Source organism: Echinops telfairi, unplaced genomic scaffold (assembly GCF_000313985.2).
Source record: "Echinops telfairi isolate 266 unplaced genomic scaffold, ASM31398v2 ScPeMD7_7400;HRSCAF=8409, whole genome shotgun sequence".
Lineage (NCBI taxonomy): Eukaryota > Metazoa > Chordata > Mammalia > Afrosoricida > Tenrecidae > Echinops > Echinops telfairi.
The window spans coordinates 5,981,510-5,987,509 of record NW_022111300.1 but is presented as its reverse complement, the minus strand read 5'-3'; positions in this window follow the sequence as shown (position 1 = coordinate 5,987,509).

Genomic DNA, 6,000 nt, shown 5'->3' with positions numbered 1-6,000 from the left:
TGCATATGTACATGTCTTTATCTAGAGCTCTATAAATGCCCTTTTCCTCCCAGCTCTTTCCTCTATTTCCCTTGATTCTCCTCCTGTCCCACTATGACTGGACCTTTTTTTTTCCCCCTCTCCAAAGGTACACTAACAAACAAAGACAAGTGTGTTACTAAGAGGACTGGTCTACAGTCATTCACTGAGCTCAGAGGCATATTTGAACATGTTTTGTTTGGGAAAGCAAAAAAACAAGCCTGAATGTATGAACTGAAACTCTAGTAGCAATACTTTTTTACTTACTCTCATATTGGGTTGATTTTTTAAAAATCTTAAAGATTAGAAAGGCAAAAATTAGGATTAAATTCAGATATAATATAATACGTTCTGTAGACATTCCAAAAACTTATACATGATTAAATTTTAAATAAAATAGGCAAAATTAACCACTTCCATTTCTTTCACCAGTTACTAGCAGTTTAAGTATTAAAGTCAAAGAAAATGGTATCATTTATCCTAGCAAAAAATATAAGATACCTAGGAATAAGCCCCAAAAAAGATCATAACACTCTTATGTAAACAATAATAAAATCTACGAACCAGACACAAAAACTGTTTTCTTTACTGGAAAGATAAGATGTTGATAAGAAGACTCAATACTAAAGGACATATGTTTCCCAAAGATGATTTATACATTCTATGCAAAACCAACCAAGGCCCCAAAGAGGATTTATCACAAAATTTAACAAGAATGCTAACAAATATTTAAAGTTCATATGAAGACAAAACAATATACCCAGAATATAGCCAAGATATTCATAGCAAATAACAGAGAGAAGGGTCTTACTAGAATTAAGATTGATTATGCAGCTGTAAATATTAAAACAGATAGGCAGTGATATAGGGACACACACACACACACACACACACACACACACACACACACACAATCAAAGGACCAGCAATAGAATTAGCACACATGAGTAACGACTAAAACTATTCAATGTCTGGTACTGAAAAAAACATCTGTTTGAAAAAACAACAACAAATAAATACAATTGTACCATTACTCGATCATTCAAGATAAATTATGGAACTTAATCATTTCAAGATAGATTAAGAAACTTAAATGTGCAAGGCAAACTTTAAGACGTTGAGTAGAACATACGTGGAATTGCCAGGTGGTGCAAACAATGACTGCACATGGCTGCTCACTGGAAGGTTGACTGTGAGAGTGCCCCCAGGCATGCTGGGAAGATAGGCCTGGTGATTCCCTTCTGAAAAATCAGTCACTGAAAGCCCCTGTGAAGCATAGTTCTACGGTGAAACACACAGAGTTGCCAAGAGTTGAAATGGCAACAGATGAAAACACAGTACCTTAAAGGAGGGAAATATTTCATATATACACACACACACACATATATACACACATACATATATGTATATAAAATGTACTAATCATAAAAGGAATTATTGGAAAATTCAACTCTGCTATATATTAAAGCTTTTTATTATTAAGAAGAGTATTAAAAAAAGTCTTACCTTGTTTATAGATTTTTAGAACACACACAACCAATGTTTCTATTTTCTATTGTGTAACAAACCCCTCCAAGACTTTCTGGTGGAAAAAAACGGCTATTTTATTTTCCATGATTCTGTGGGCCCGGAATTTGGACTGAGCTCTGATAGAACGTTCTTCTGCTTCCTGAGGTGATGACTAGGGTCACATGCACATCTATCTGGAAGCTCCTCTGGGGTTAGAAGGTCCAAGTCAGTTTCCCTCACATGTCTAGACCATGTTAGGAAAGTTGGAATGGTTTCTCTGAGCCCTTTCTCCAGCAGGATAGCTGGGACTTCTCACAGGGCAGCTGCCCTCCAAGAGGGGGAAATGGAACTCGCGGGATCTCTAAGGCTTAGGCCCCAAAGTCATGCAGCATCGCTTCTGTGGTGTTCTACTGATCAAAACAAGACAATGGACCAGTCCAAATGCAAGAGGAGGGCAAATAGACTGCACTTCTTTTTTTTTTTTCAATCCGAAGATGTTTGGGGAAGAGTGTTATAGCTCTATTTTTCAGCTCTTCCCTTTCCCAAGCCTTTTTAATACAAACTTTAAAGCATTTGTAAGAATATTTACAAATACAGCACAGAGAAATTTCCATATACATACCTATATCCAGTCTCCTCCACTGTTAACCCTTTGTATTAGTATGATGCATTTGATGCATTATTAACTAAAGTTAATAACATGCATTGTTATTAACTAAAGTCCATGCTCTATCCAGAGGTTTGGTTGTTTTTAATTTTCACCTAATTATTCTTTTCTCAGTTCCAGGATCCAATCCAAAATACCACATTCCAACTAGTCATTATGACTCTTAGGCTCTTCTGGGCTGTGACAGGTTTTCTGATGGACTTTTTAAAATGTTCATGGTAACAGGTAGGGGCTACATTTCTGACTGTAGATTTTGTACCCCACTGTCTAAACCACTAATCAAACCTCCCAGTAGCTTCATCCACCCCTGGTATTGGATTTCCCTGTTTTTTGTGTGTGCATCACCATCTTTCACTGTAACCAAGTCAACACTGTTTAACCCTCTAGCCATTGCTTTACTCGCCACCACCTTACTCATTTTATCCCTTTTGGCAAGCTCCAAAGTTTGTTCCTTATTTATGTTTTATGACCTATGCCTTGGTGCTTAGTGGGCTTTGAATTGAGTTCTAATCCATCAACTGTTCTTTGGGAGAAAGATGAGGCTGTCACTAGTAAAAACATAAATAAGTACACCTAGACGAGAAAACACCAATGGCTCATATACATATGAAAAGGTGCATAGCTTTATAAATCGGGAAAATGTAAAACCTACCAAAGGGCAAAGTTTTTAAGTCAGACAAAACCAGATGTTTGTGGGAATGTTGGTAGAGCTGGTGGAAGTGAAAAATAACACACCTCCTTAGGAAACAATTTTGCGTTACTTAGTATTCCACATTAAACTATGTCATAACCCCTCAGTTCTTGTGACTGCTATTTTATTTGGATCTAAGGCCTTTGATGATATTATACGAGAACAAAGTGGACTGTAATCCCTTGTAAGTGGTGTCCCTCTAAAAGAAGTGACGTATACACAAAGGGAAGATGAAAAATGCAATACCAATAACAACAAAAATTGTCGTTGGGTCACTTCCAACTCATAGCAACCCGATGGTACAGAGTAGAAATGTGACACAAACTGCCCCATCTTTCTCCGGTGCAGTAACTGGTGGGTTCGAAGGGCCAACTTTTTCAGTTAGCAGCCAACCAGACAATGACAAGCGCGGAGTTGGAGTGATGCATTTCCAACCCAAGGAATGCCCATGATTGCTGACAGCCACCAGAAGTTACGAGAGAGAGCTGGGACAGATTCTTCTTCCTTAGAGACACCGGAAGAAATCAACATGGCCAACACCCTGATTTCAGACTCCTTGTCTCTAGAGTTGTGACACACAATAAATGTCTGTTCTTCTAAGCCACCCAGAAAATTGAAGTCCTAAGAAACAAATACATCTATGAATATGGGCATGCTTCGATGCGCAATCCCATTCCTAGAGCAATTCTTGAATATGTACACTGGAGATCAATAAAATAATATTCTTAGGAGCATTTTTGAAGAATGAAACACTATAAATAACCCAAGTCTCCATCAGTAATAGAATGGATAAATTGTATTGGGTTCATATTATGGACACTGTACCAAAAGTGATGCTATAGGTCAGGGTAGAAGAGCCCTTGTGGGGTTTTGAGACTAACTTTTTACTGGAGTTGAAAGCCTCTTCCTTCTCCCATGGAGAAAGTAGTGTTGACTGCTGACTGTGCAGTGAGCATCCCAACATGTAATCACCACACTTCCTGGACTCTCATGAAGATTATCGTGTAAGGAGAAGAGATGCTCGATAGCGAGGCATCCATCGATATGGATGACTCTCAGAACTATAATTTGAAGTGGGAAAAGTAATAGAAAATTATTTCAGGATGATCGTATTTATATAAAAGTTTCAAACACAGACAAAACTAAATAGTATATTATTGATAGCTCCAAAGTGACATATCTACACACACATGTGTAGCTGTGTGTGAGGAGAACAATGATCCCAAATCGCAGGATGGGCAAAGGGTAACTGCAGGGGGAAGGAGGAGCCTGTTAAGAGGGAGAGAAATGAAATAAGGGACCACAGGGATGCTGGCTATGTTCTCTTTTAAATTCATCAGTACATGAGTGTTTGTTTTAGTACCATTATTTAAAATATACATATCAATAATGCTTGATATATACATATATATTTAACTATTGTGAATATTAACATGTATTATAAAAGTTAAAATATATATATACATACATGTATGTATGCAAATATAAAGTATAATCAATATGTACATTCTAAAGAATGATACTGTAACAGTCATTGAACGATAATAGAACATCAACAGGGAGCTGCCAGAAATTCAGGCCTGATTCAGAAGAGAACATGGGACAAGGGATGTCATTGCTGATGTCAGACGGACCTTGGCTCAAAGTTGTGAACACCAGAAAGAGGTTTACTTGTGTTTCCCTGACTCTGAAAAGGCATAATTATGATAGAGTGTGTGGAACATAACAAGCTGCAGCAGCCTTGAGCAGAATGGGAATTCCAGAACCTTCATCGCACTCCTGTAGGAGCTGCGCATGGATGAGAATCAGTCCTCAGACCAGAGCAAAGGAAGACTCCACGGGTGAGTCTCAGGAAAGGTGTGCATGTAGGTTGTGTCTCTCACCACACCGATTCCGTCTGTGTGCTGAACAAATGATCTACGGGGCTGGACTCTGTGAAGAAGGACGGGGCAGCAGGGTTGGAGGAAGACTCAAGACCAGCCTGCAGCATGCCGATGACGTAACTTTGCTTGCTGAAAGTGAGGAGGACTTGAAGCACTTGCTGAGGAAGGTCAAGGATTCCGCTTTCAATGTAAAGAAAGCAAAAACCCTCACAACCGGACCAATAGGTAATCTCCTGATTAATGGAGAAGCGATTGAAGTTATCAAGGAGCCACCATCAATGCTCACGGAAGCAGCAGTCAAGAAATCAAATGATGCGTTTCACTGGGTAAATCTGCTACATAAGACCTCTGTCAAATATAGAAGAGCAAGGCAGTGTGCCTGACCCAAGCCATGGCCTCATATGCGTGTAAAGTTGGATATTGAATAACGAATACCAAAGAAGTATCGATGCGTTTGAAATCCGGGCCTGGCGGAGAACAGTGCAAGGTCTATGAGCCGCCAAAAGCACAGGCGAATCTGTGTTGGATAAAGGAAAGGCAGAAGGGCCCTGGAGGCCAGGATGGCGAGACCGCGTCTCCCGAGCTTCGGACGTGTGGTCGGAAGAGAGGAGTCCCTGGAAAGGACGTGATGCTCGGTAAAGCAGAAGGCAGTCAAAACGAAGACCAACTGACGAGATGGGTCACACAGTCGCTGCGACAATGGGCAACGATTGTGAGGACGGTACAAGCCTGGTCTCTGTCTCCTTCTGTTGGGCATGTGGTCTTTTAAATTAGAACTGGCGCGAGGGCGCCTCACCACAATTTACCTTGTGAATCGGGTGGACGTTTACGGAGTGGCTCATCAGTTGGATAGTCGACGATTTATACGCACATTTTGTTGCCACGCCTCCATTGCTAGCCCCTCACGGGATCCTCGCTTATCCCACTTCCTCTGTGTTTCTACCCTCATTCGCCCTTCTTCCCGAACCCTCGGCTGCCCGTTTGATATGAAATAGTTGATTATTCTAACAGTGGCGTGAGATTAATCCCAGACCACAGGTGATTTAGGGCCATAGTCTTGGGGATCCCACCCCTCTCTGGCTGACCAGGAAGCCTGGTCTCTTTATGATTTTGAGCTTTGTTCCACATTTTTTTTCTGTTCCAGATTTCTAATGTGATCCTTTTGGGAGCGGTTGGTTGTACATACATATTTTGTTAAGTGATAAATGAATTTCCAATAAATTGCTAAAAGA